Below are 13,351 nucleotides of genomic sequence, written 5' to 3'. Positions count from 1 at the left end.
AACCCGGTCCCAAGGGAAACAGGAGGTGGAGTGCGACCGCTCACAGCGTGCCTGCTCCTATGGCACCCGGGACAAGGGGATGGTTCTCATCTCTGTGCAGAAGAATAAGAATCTCCAGGTTGCCTGGGATGGGCCCTTTGAGGTCATCAAGCAGCGGAATGAGGTGAGCTATGTGGTGGAGCTGCCCAACCAGGCTCACAGCCACTGAGGGTACCATGGCAACATGATGGAGCCGTACTTTGATAGGGAGAGGTTGGGTGCTGGCCATATATGGGCAGGGTAGGAGAAGGGGGGAGATCGCCTGGTGGATCTCTCCCCTGAGACAGGAGCCGGGCTCCCACTGGAATCAATTCCCCCCTCTCTGACCAGCTAACCCCTGCCCAGCAGGCACAGATCAGAGTGGTGCTGCGTTCTCACCAGCCACTGTTCCCCAGCAGGCCTGGGTTCGCTAACCTGGCTGTCCACTGGGTGGAGATGGAAGGCAACCCTCCCATCCGGTGTTCCCCATATAGAGTCACTGGGAAAACAGTCCAGGAACTGGGAGAGAGAAATCAGAGACATGCTGGCCTTAGGGGCAATCCAGCCGTCCACCAGCCCATGGGCCTCACCCGTGGTGCTGGTGCCCATGAAGGATGGATCATTCAGATTCTGTGTAAACTGTTAGAAGCTTAATTCCATCACTGTGTCCGATGCTGTCATAACTATAAAGGGAAGGGTAACAGCCCTCCTGTGTACAGTACTATAAAATCCCTCCTGGCCAGAGACTCCAAAATCCTTTTACCTGTAAAGGGTTAAGAAGCTCAGGTAGCCTGTCTGATATCTGATCCAAAGGACCAATAAGGGGACAAGATACTTTCAAATCTTGGTTGGGGGAAGGCTTTTGTTTGTGCTCTTATTTTGGGGGTTGTTCGCTCTTGGGACTGAGAGGGACCAGACATCAATCCAGGCTCTCCAAATCATTCTGAACAAGTATCTCATATTTCAAACTTGCAAGTAAACAGCCTGGCAAGGCGTGTTAGTTTTTATCTTTGTTTTCTCAACTTGTAAATGTACCTTTTGCTACAGTGTTTATCTCTGTTTGCTGTAACTTTGAACCTAAGGCTAGAGGGGATTCCTCAGGGCTCTTTAAGTTTGATTACCCTGTAAAGTTAGTTTCCATCCTGATTTTACAGAGATGATTTTTACCTTTTTCTTTAATTAAAAGCCTTCTTTTTAAGAACCTGATGGATTTTTCCTTGTTTTTAAGATCAAGGGGGTTGGATCTTGATCCACCAGGAATTGGTGGGAGAAAGGAGGGGGATGGTTAATTTCTCCTTGTTTTAAGATCCAAGGGGTTTGGATCTGTAGTCACCAGGGAATTGGTGAAGAGTCTCTCAAGGCTACCCAGGGAAGGGAATTAGCATTTGGGACAGGTGGCAGCAGACCAGATCTAAGCTGGTAGTTAAGCTTGGAAGTTTTCATGCAGGCCCCCACATTTGTACCCTAAAGTTCAAAGTGGGGAAGCAGCCTTGACAGATGCCTACCCAATCCCTAGGCCTGATGAGATCCTGGAGAAATTAGAGGGGGATGTTACCTCAGTACTGTGGATCTCACCAAGGGCTATTGGCAGGTGCCTTTGGACCCAAACACCAGACTGAAATCTGCCTTCATCACCCCAATAGGGCTCTTTGAGTTCCTGGTCCTACCTTTCTGCTTCAAGGTTGCCACATTCCATACCACCTAGTCGACCAATTGCTCAGGGGATGGAGAACTTTGCCCTGCCGTTCATTGATGACATCTGTGTCTTTAGCCAGATCTCAGAGGAACACATGTCCAAGGTGAAGAGGATGCTAGGTCACCTCTAGGAGGCAGGACTGACTGTAAAGGTTGAAAAGTGTAAAGTGGGGAAGGCTGAAGTGTCGTACCTGGGCCACAAGGTGGGGAGCGGCCACATAAGGCCAGAGCCCACCAAGGTGGAGGCGATCAGAGATTGGCCCATTCCCCAAATCAAGAAACAGTCACAGGCCATTATTAGGATGGCGAGGCACTACCGGAGGTTTGTACCCCATTTTATCACCTTTGCAGCCCCCATCACTGAACAATGTAGGAATGGCAAGCCGGACAAAGTGGTCTGTAAAGAGCACTGTCCCTGCCCTGAAGGAGGCTCTAAGACAGGGCCTGGTTTTGGTAATTCCTTCCTGGTGTTCTCAGATACCTCAGACACAGGGCTGTGCGGTTCTGATGCAAACTGGTGCTAAGGGGGAGAGACACCCGATTGTATACCTGAGCAAGAAACAGCTTCCCTGGGATCAGAACTAGGCCATCATAGAGAAGGAAAGCCTGACCAAGGTGTGGGCTCTTAAAAAGTTGCAGCCATATCTATTTGGGGGGCGCTTTACTGTGTATACTGACCATTCTCCCCTGACATGGCTGCATCAAATGAAAGGGGCTAATGCCAAGTTTTTGAGATGGAGTCTGATCCTCCAGGATTATGATATGAAAGTTATTCATCTTAATGCGAGTGCAAATCTTATGGCAGATGCTTTCTCACAGAAAGGGGTACCTGAATTTCCCCAGGTCACTGGCTGAAGTGACCCCGCTCGGTTCAGTCTTAAAGTGGGAAGAGATGTGATGAACTGGGCATTTTTCATAATGTTTTGTATGAATATTTTATATGCCTCAGTTTCCCCTATGTGTTGAATATTTAACTAGGTGGAGGGTATGACCTTCTAACTGTGGGACCATTGTGCCTCTTGAACTAACTAGCCTGGGGTGTCTCTCACAATGCTGTGATAGTGACAATCAGCAAACCCCTCCAGGTGCTGTTATCACTCAATCCAGCAGCATGTGAAGCCCCACATGCACGTAGCTTGTCTGAGTGCTCCCAGAGTCACTCATGAAATCTCACAGAGAAAGGCACCAACCAGATCCCCCCAGCTCCCAGTTTTGTACCTCAGGAATATACTGTCCTGCACTGTTCAAGATCCTTTCTTGAAAAATTCAAATTTATTAATTGATTCACCACTTACTTCAAGGGAAAGTGGACATGCACAGCCCTTGTTACCTGAGCAGATTTACCAAACACTTCAGACAAACTCATTGGTAAGAATAAACATAAAAGTAAGTTTATTGACCACAAAAGATAGATTTTAAGAGGTTATAAGTGATAGGCAAAAAGTTCAGAAAAGTTCCCAAAAGAAAATAAAAGATAAGCCCGCAGTCTGGTAAATTCGGGTTCCTTCTCAAGCTCAGGTTGGCCACTCGTGATCTAATGTACATTGCCAAAGAACCACAGTAATATGTTAGCAGTCCCCCATCAGCTATCTCCCCACCCTCACTCCATTCCACACACCAGCAGCCCCGCCAATCAGTGCCTCACCCTCCTTCCCCACACCTCCCGATCAGCTGTTTCGTGGCGTGCAGGAGGCTCTGGGAGGAGCAAGGGCATGGCAGTCCCAGGGGAGGGGGCAGTAAGGGTTGGAGTGTGGGCAGGACATGTGGCAGAGCCAGGGGTTGAGCAATGAGCACCCCCCGGCACATTGGAAACTTGGGGCCTGTAGCTCCAACCCCAGAGTTGGTGCCTATACAAGGATCCACATATTAACTTATGAAGAGCCGCATGTGGCTCTAGAACCACAGGTTGGCTACCCCTGGTCTAGACTCTCAACCTGGTTACACTTAGACAATATCTAGTTTAAGCAGTTTTTTTCACCCTACTGCATATTGCAGGTTGGGTACAGTCTTTCTTACACAGGCTTCCTTCCTAGCCTGGGACCAGTCTCCCCAGCTCCAGCATTCCTGTTGCCTTCATTCTAAGTGGGGGGAGGAGAAAGGACAAACTTTGGTGCCCCTGTGTTCCATTTTCTGTATTAGCCATGTACTCTGGAAGACAAGTCCAAGCATGTCTGGTGGGGGGAGGGGAGGACATTGCTGAGTCACAGGGTTGAGTAATACCCTGGTGTGGTCTTCTGCCAGGTGAGTCATTGGGTTCGTCCCTGCCTTACCGGACAATACATTGCGATGATCTTCAATGCCTGCCCAGTCGTTAATCATTTCCTTTGTCGCTCTGTGAGTTGGTTTCTGGGCTACACCCAAACTTACAGCATGCATATTTTAATGATAATCATAAAGCACAATCTTATAATTTCATATGCACGCATGCTACACATAATTCGAGAAAACGATGTTTTTCAGCTGATCATAACCTTCCCCATGATACCTTACATGGCATGCTTTACATGAAGTATCACAATTATATACCATTGATAAATATGGGGGTTTACAGGGTGCTCCCCAAAGGTACAGAGTGTGATGGGGGAAGGGCTGTTTACTCTTTGCAGAGACAAAGAGACACAGGTGTGACCGTTGCCTAGCTGCCTGGGGCCTAGGCTCCATGCCCATGGAGAGTCTCAGAAGACAATGGTCACTACAATTGTCTGGATATTTGGCACCTAGCAACAAACAACGATGGATGGCCTACCTGCCCTAGAAAGTCAGCCGGGTGTGACCAGCTGGAGGACAAAGGACTGGGGAGGGGCCAGGTGGGGTTCTTAAGCGTGGGTTTCTGGAGGCAGGGGAGAAGCTTCTGGACTGGGACTAAAAAGAGGTCATAGGGTTCTGGGCTTCGAACTGACCCAAATGGACTATGCTATAAGTTTCTGTTCTCTGAATTGACTAAGGACTTTCTATGCTGTGTTCCAGACAGATAATAATCTCGACCCTTCCCCCCCACCCTCCCACCCCCGCTTTTACAACTCTGGCTGAGAGTCACTCCAGAGCCAGGAAGTTAGGGTGCATTGCTCCCTTTGGGTGTACAAGTCGTCCCCAGGTGTCCAATTCAGGTGGACTTGCTGAGTGGAGCTCACGGTGAGAAGCAGGGGTGCTGAAGGCTCCAAAGTTGGGTCCCAGGAGGTGGTGAAGCCAAGAGGTATACCTTAGTGAAAGTGTGACCCTAAGTGGGCTGACACACTGAAGGGGTCCTTCCAGGGACTGTTCCAGAGCTGTTCAAGAACACTGGAGCTGCAGATCCATGACAGGATGACTTCATGTTTGTAGTTACAAATCCTTTCTTATGCCCATAAGGATACAATGGAGAATCTAAACAGAGTTCAGGTCAGCGTTGTCCATCTAACCAGGGAGGGAGGTGGCCATAAACATGGTCCCATCATAGACTTTCTAACTGGGCACCAGACGGAGTGGAGACAATTTTAACCAATTTATTATTTCCATAAAAAAGCCATTTCTGATCAAAATAAATGTTTGGACAATAAAAATACTAACTCATGGTGCAGCTTAGATGGGGTCGCAAGCCTGGGAAATCTGCCATCCCTGAAATTGTGCTTATTCCCATCATATGCATCTGCAAATCCACCATCTTCACTGTGCTCACACAGGTCAGATGCTAACAGCCAGGCCCCAGCAGTGACCTATGGACACTTCACCAGGAACAGCTTCATAGCTCTTATCTGAGCTAAGTCCCACATCAACAGAAATTCACTTAATGGATGGGAAACCCCTGCTAAAAGTTTGTGAGCTGCTGCTGTTGTTTAAGTGCTGTTGTAGCCGCTGTCATTAGATGTTTTGGCTGCGTGTGTGTGTTCTCTTGTTTGCTGCGCTGGCTCTGGACAGGTAGCCAGTACAGGAGACTTTGGTCGAACTGCCCAATAAAACCACCAGACTCCTGTTCAGTAGTGAAGATACTCGGCCAGGTTTATTGCCGACGAAGCACGGTCCTGGTTGCCTTCATCAGTGTCTACAGTTACACTAGAAAATGTATGCCCATGAAAATAGACACGGCTCAGTGAACAGCGGGTATTTCCATTCCATCCTAGGCCAGACAAAAACACCCCCTTTGCTACTTTTCTTTTCTACACTGATACAAACAAGTTTCATATTGCCACTCTGACATATTTAGTGACTGCCCCCTGACATGGTTTGTTACCACCCAATACCTTTTCAAAACATCTCTATCCTTCTTACTGTCACCCTGACCTTATCTTTAAGGAGTCAGGATGTTCCTCTTATCTTTGGGGGGAGTGCTTCTACCATTCTTGGTATCGGGGTGTGTCAAGGCTGGATCCCCACTTTGAAATTTAGGGTACAAATGTAGGGGCCTGCATAAAAACTTCTAAGCTTAACTACCAGCTTAGCTCTGGTTCGGCTGCCACCATTTCAATGGATTCCATTCCTGGGAAGCCTTGAAAAACCTTCACCAATTCCCTGGAGAATACAGATCCAAACCCCTTGGATCTTAAAACAAGGAGAAATTAACCATTCCCCTCCTTCTTCCCACCAACTCCTGGTGAATACAGATCCAACCCCCTTGGATCTAAAACAAGGAGAAATTAACCATTCCCCTCCTTCCTCCCACCAACTCCTGGTGAATCAAGATCCAAACCCCTTGGATCTTAAACAAGGAAAAATCAATCAGGTTCTTAAAAAGAAGGTTTTTAATTAAAGAAAAAGGTAAAAATCATCTCTGTAAAATCAGTATGGAAATTAACCTTACAGGGTAATCAAACTTAAAGATCTCAGAGGACTCCCCTCTAGTCTTAGGTTCAAAGTACAGCAAACAAAGATAAACACTCTAGTAAAAGGTACATTTACAAGTTGAGAAAAACAAAGGAAAACTAACACTCCTTGCCTGGCTATTTACTTACAAGTTTGAAATAGGAGAGACTTGTTTAGAAAGATGTGGAGAACCTGGATTGATGTCTGGTCCCTCTCAGTCCCGAGAACGAACACCCTCCCAAACAAAGAACACAAACAAAAGCCTCCCCCCCCCCCAAGATTTGAAAGTATCTTGTCCCCTTATTGGTCCTTTAGGTCAGATGCCAGCCAGGTTACCTGAGCTTCTTAACCCTTTACAGGGAAAAGGATTTTGGAGTCTCTGGCCAGGAGGGATTTTATAGTACTGTACACAGGACAGCTGTTACCCTTCCCTTTATAGTTATGACAGGGTGTTCTGGTACCATCCCTCTGGAATGTGTTTACGTGACTGCTTAGTGCCTAGGACTGCTTCTGTTTTTGCAATGCCAGCCCTGTTCTTGCAAAGTTCATATATCAGAGAGTGAACCTGTCAGCAGGCATGTTTTGTAACAGCCTGATTTCTGCTCACAGCCTGACTTTGCTTTATAGCAGAAGGGCCTGACTTCTGTTCAGGCCTTAGGCCTTATGTCTCAGGCTCTCTCTACTACAGCCACTAATGTTGCAATCAGGCTGTTCTACGGTTTGGTTCTCAGTGGCTATATTTTGGAACAGCGCACACCTAGCAGTAGGTAAGAAATGAGGAAGGGTGGGATTATGCTCTTTAGGGTCACTAGAGGGCAGAGGAACAAAGAAGATGTAGCGGCGTTGCCCAGTAGATAGCAGCCAAAGTGGAAGGGCAAGAAAGGAGATGTTATGTTGCCAAATGACCACCTGAGGGAAGTGGAAAGGAAGGTGAAGTTGAATAACGGTTTATTAATTGTGAGGAATGGGCCCTAAAGAGAAAAGGACCCCTGCAATATGTAATGAACTGTGCATAGTAGCAGATGTTGGGAAGTGAGAAATGGGCTGTTATACTAAATAATGGCCAGCAGGTGACATGAGTCAAGAACTGGAAAGAGGCAGCTATGATAGCAAGAAGAATCCAACAGAGGACAGCAAAGAAACAGGCTGGGAAATCAACACTAGATGGCCGCAGAGGAGAAGAACTGAGGGGAGTGTCAGAAATACTGAGGAGTGACCAAAAGATTTTAGTAGTCAATACAATAATGGAAAAGCTATACTAGAAAAAGGGCCACTAGGTAGCAACATATATTGAATATTAATAACGGGGTAGGGCAAGTACATTATACCAGGCCATCATCTTGACAGATATCTCTCAAGAGTGAAAGCTGGTATTTGTTCATGATCTCAAATATTTTCCACATGGAATCATTAGACTTAATAAAAGATACAATTATACAAGTCACGCTGTACAAGTCCCACTGGGCATTGTTAGCTACAAAGCTTTGGAGACACAGAATGAACCAAGTGGGAGAAAAGTTGAAGTGGGACTGTACCAAAAACTGTGAAGACCAAATACAAATATGAGGCAGCCTTTACACTTTGTAAATCGAGAGGAAGTTCATTTTCCAAAGGTAGATCAAATGTACCTGCTCATCCCTTCAGGTAACTGCAGGTCTCATCACTGAGAAAATTCAGTTTCTGCAGAAAGAGGAGAGACAAAAACCTCAGCTGAGGAACGCTACGTCCTGGCAGCCAAGCCCTGAGAAATAAGAGCTCATCGCTTCAAGCTTGGGCTGTGCTGTGGCTACAGGTGAGCACCATTTTCCTGACTGTATTTCTATACCACCACCAAACAGGGGCATGAATGTGCTTTGTGAATATTAGCTGGCCAAGTGATGTTGTAATATCTTATATTACACTAACTCCTGTTGGTGGAGGAGAGAAGCTTTTGAGCTACACAGAGCTCTTCTTCAGGTGAATATTAGCTGGTTTAGCCTCACCTTCCACAGCAGTGCCAGTCAGCGTTCATAGCACCTTTTCACAGAGATGGAGTGTGAGATCCATGTCTTGTCACGTGTCCTCAGTTGGGGATCTACCCTGATGACATAAATGGAGCTACCTTGATTTACATGAGTTGAGAATCTGGCTCACTATGTGCCCCAATGGGGTGGCGAATGCTGATAGAGTCTTACTAGCCCAGATGACACATGCCAGATTGTTTCTAGACTCCGAGTTCAGGGACAGCATCTTCTCCCCCGCCCCCAGTGCTTTTCTTGTTCTTGTGTTATCATCCCACAATCATTATGGAATGGGGAGGGTCACTCCCCATTTAGGGTTTTACATCAGCCTAGTTTTTTCCCTTCCTAACATCCAACTTCCAAAGAGTTGTATTTTATTACTGTTACATAGTGAACATCAAGAAACAGAAAAGGCATTGCCAGCCCCTCACCATGTCACCATCACCTCCACAGGAACTAAGGGAGAATTTACTCCACTTCATAAATTTATGGCATAAACTGATCTCTTGTGAGGGGGGTGCAAATTATTCCTTCTCTTACAGGACATTAAAATACTGAATATACCAGGAAACATTGTTAGATTAATTTCCATTAGTTCTAACAGAAGTCCGATACCTAAGGAAAATAGATTGCACTGGCAATCTCAGTTCAACATTTTATTTGATGTATATATTGATTTTGAGTCCTAAGTCATGGCATGATTCTGGCAATTGCCAGAAATGAAATACTGCATTTAAGCATCATTGTAAAGCTTCAGTATGTCACTCAATGGAATACAATAGTAGATAAAGAAAGAGACTGATCTGATTATCAGTATTCAGCTACCAGAGAAATGGACTGATATAGTCATTGCTCTGATATGGCAGAAGGTGGTCTACATGGATACAAAAGATCTGTTGTCGATCTGAGACTCCTTGCACTTTGACTGAAGTCAACATTTAGCTTTAAAATTTGAGCTGGTAGCCAGGAGAGGGAGGAGAGTTTCTGAATATTTATGGAATTACTTCATGACTCTTGATTACCTTTCAGGTCTATGTTCTTCCTATTCAATTTCACAGTTTGCTTTTTTGTTCCTAGACTCAACCCATGGCAGACACAGACTGGAGAAATCAAACGTCTGTCACAGAATTTATTCTCCTGGGATTCGGGGATCTCCCTGACCTGCAAATTGTTCTCTTCCTGATGTTCCTAGTGATCTATGTGGCAACTGTGGCTGGGAACACCCTCATTATGGTGCTTGTTGTGGCTGATCAGCACCTTCACACCCCCATGTACTTCTTCCTGGGGAACTTGTCCTGCTTGGAGACCTGCTACACCTCCACCATCCTGCCCAGGATGCTGGCCAGTTTCCTCACTGGGGACAAAACCATCTCATTCAGTGGCTGCTTCATACAAATGTATTCCTTTTGTACTCTGGCAGCTACAGAATGCTGTCTCCTAGCAGCGATGTCTTATGATCGGTATTTAGCAATATGTAAACCCCTGCACTATTCAACTCTTATGAATAACAGGTTTCGCCTCCAGCTGGCTGCTGGGTCATGGTTAAATGGTTGTTTGGTTACTGACATCTTTGTATTATTCATGTCACAGTTAATATTCTGTGGCCCGAATGAAATTGACCATTTCTATTGTGATCTCATCCCATTGATAAAACTCTCCTGCTGGGACACACGCCTGATCGTATTGTTGAATTTCATACTAGCCTGTGTATTCACCTTGCCTCCATTTCTACTAACCCTGACATCCTATGTGTGTATCATCGCCACCATCCTGAGAATCCCTTCCACCACGGGGAGGCAGAAGGCATTTTCCACCTGCTCCTCTCACCTCATTGTGGTGACAATTTACTATGGAACCCTAATGATTGTGTACCTGCTACCAAAACGCGACACATTAAGCTTCCTAAACAAAATGCTCTCTCTTTGCTACACAGTCCTGACTCCCCTGGCAAACCCCCTCATCTACAGCCTGAGAAACAGAGAGGTCATTGAAGCCTTGAGCAAAGCAATCAGTAAATATGTGGCTTTCAGAAAAACATGCAGAGACTCCTAGAGAATAACTTTGCCTAAATCAGCCAGGCAGCTGTGAAAACCTCAGGCTATCAGCCCCCATTGAAATTGAGTTGAAAACCCCCATTGAAAATCTCACCTGTAATGTGAAAAAGATGGAGATGTTCTGTATGGAGTTACTGAGAGAGTGTTTACAGTTCCATGCTGTCTCCATGTAACACATCATAGAGGAAAATGAAGTTGTGGAGAGCTCTGTCACTCTCTCATGTTCAGCACTGATACATGGAGTATGATGGTATTTTTGTCCATTGTCTTGGCTAAACATTCACCCTATGTGAGGAGTGTGTACAGCGTTTGAAACTGCACAGGGCTGACTTTGTGTAAGGCACAAAATCCACTAACGATCAAAATAAATCCCTTTGTATGTCCCCTGTTCATTGTTTCTCTGTGTTAGATAATAAAGTTTTATTTCTATTTGACTGTCTGAATTAGATGACAAAGCACAATGGGTGACATCATGTTTTGTGCTGCAATTCTTGTGACCCGAAGGACACAATGGACAATCCAGCAGGAACTCGGGTCAGTGTTGTCCATGTTAGTGGAAGGACCAGGGAGGGAGGTGGCGATAACCATATTTCCATCATGGAGTTTAACTGGGCACCAGGCAGAATTGAGACAATTTTAACCAAATTTTATTTCCATAATTATTTTTGGACAATAAAAATACTAACTCCTGGTGCAGCATAGATGGGGATGTAAACCTAGGAAATCTGGCACCCGTGAAATTATGCTTATTGCCATCATACCCCTCTGCAACCCCACCTTCCCTGCACTCAGACAGGCTGGCTGCAACCAGCCAGGTCCCAGCAGTGCCCTTTGGACAATTCACCAGAAACAGCTTCATAGCTCTTATCTGGGCTAAACCCGAGTGGAACTAGCTCCAACAAAGCACCAGCACCAGGCTCAAAGAGCGCTTGGAGGCTGGGAACTTGGACAAACAAAGAGGTAGACTGACAAGTCAGTGGCACTGGGACTGTCCAGACCCAGGTAGGGGTTTGCCAGGCCACATGGAGAAATGAGGCCATTTCTGGGGTCGGGTCTGTCAAACGGGCACAGAGGAGGGATTCGGCCTGTGACCCTGCAGGGCAGAAGCTGCTTTGCTCCTGCCAGATGCACAGAGCATTTCAAAGAGAGGGGACTTGTTACAATGAGTGTCCCTAAAACTGATTGCAATGAGTGCACGTCCCAAGAGGGTTAGTTCTCAGGACACAGTGTCAAGACAGGCCAGGTGCCATAGACAGCTCTGCTCCATGAAGGGCCCTCCCCTCGGGCCGTGAGGCAACCTAGGGCAAGAGGAAGGTAGGGCATGAGGTAACCTAGGGCTACAACCTACCAACGGGCAGAACTCCTGTGATGTCAAAATGGCAGTGCTGGCTCAGTCTCTGGGAGCATGTCAGGGCTTGGCCAGGGGCAGGGGAGCTGGGCATCAGAGAGAACGGTAGGACTTGATCCCTGCAGAAACCATTTTCCAAGGGACCTAACAGAATTAGGCACCCAAATCCCTTTGAAATGGGAGTTGGATGCTTAACTCTCTTAGATACCTCTGAGAATCTCAGCTTCGAGAGTAACTGGGATTCTGTCATGGTAGGTTCTGTAGTCAAATGTTTTTCGGCTGCGTATGTGAGTGTGTCGTGTTGTCTCCGCTCTGCACAGTCTCAGGCTTGCTCTCATACAGGTTCAATCTATGCATTTCCAATGGAAACAGACCCCACAGCAACAGAAATGCACTGGATGGATGGGAAACACCTGCTAAACCTTCGAGAGCCACTGCTATTGTATGTGCTTTTGTAGCCACTAATGTTGCAATCCTGCTGTTGTACAGTTTTGTTCCCAGTGGCTCTAATTTGGAACAGCGCACACCTAGCAGTAGGTAAGAAATGAGGAAAGATGTGATTATGCTGTCTAGGGTCACTAGAGGGTAGAGGAGTGGGAAAGGTGCAGTGGTGATGCCCAGTGGATAGCATCCAAAGTGGAAGTCAAGAAAGGTGAAGTTATGATGCCAAATGACCAGCAAAGGGAAGTGGAAAGAGGTAAAGCTCTATCATAAAGATTAGATGGCATCAGTGTAAATGGTGAGGAAAGAATTTTGTGGATCAATGGACCTCTATGCTATGTAATGAATTGGAAATATCTTTAGAAACCAAAGTGAGAGGAATATGAGTGAGCAATGTATAAATGAAGATATGGAGGAATTCTGAAGCCGTGTTAATAAGGGAATCAGAGACAGCCAGCCTAGCTAGTCCTAGGTTACCAACACTACCTAAAGATAGGAAAAGTGTACCATGGTGGAATGATGACTAACGGGGACACAAGAGCATCAAGGATGGAAAGAGGAAGCTACAACATCCACTGTAGTTAACTCCAGAAGAGAGCAGAGAGTAAGAACAGAGCAATAGACTATCATGCTGTATAATGAACTCTAGGGGCAGGAGATAGAAAGAAATGAGGAAAGGTCCGTCCTATTGGCCAATATATTTAAGAACAGGATAAAGTCCTGTAAGGTGAAAAGGGAAGGTCAGTGATGCTGCAAGGTGTCCACTAGAGGGCAGCACATTCAAAGCAGAAGAAATAGGCAGCTATTTTCTGAAAGGCTCAGTAGGTGACAGCAGATATAGGCTTAATATTATTTATTATTCTATGGGCAGTAGCTTTTAACAGGCCATCAAGTAGAGTTTCATCATTATGTGCAGTATTTTCACCTGTGGAATTTTTTCCCTTTTATAATTGTAAGCAAGGTCTGCATGAATACTCCCCTGACCGCTAGTGATGAACTGACCTTGTTTGCATAGACAT

At 45.9% G+C, this 13,351-nt stretch overlaps 1 pseudogene; it reads left to right on the top strand.

Annotated features, from left to right (window-relative positions):
* Positions 1-9,575: 9,575 nt before the first annotated feature.
* On the top strand, positions 9,576-10,558 carry LOC128847978 (olfactory receptor 6B1-like; annotated as a pseudogene).
* Positions 10,559-13,351: the final 2,793 nt, after the last annotated feature.

This window comes from Malaclemys terrapin, chromosome 13 (genome assembly GCF_027887155.1).
Source record: "Malaclemys terrapin pileata isolate rMalTer1 chromosome 13, rMalTer1.hap1, whole genome shotgun sequence".
Lineage (NCBI taxonomy): Eukaryota > Metazoa > Chordata > Testudines > Emydidae > Malaclemys > Malaclemys terrapin.
The sequence above is the reverse complement of the archived record's forward strand: the minus strand, read 5'-3'. Positions and strand labels throughout refer to the sequence as shown.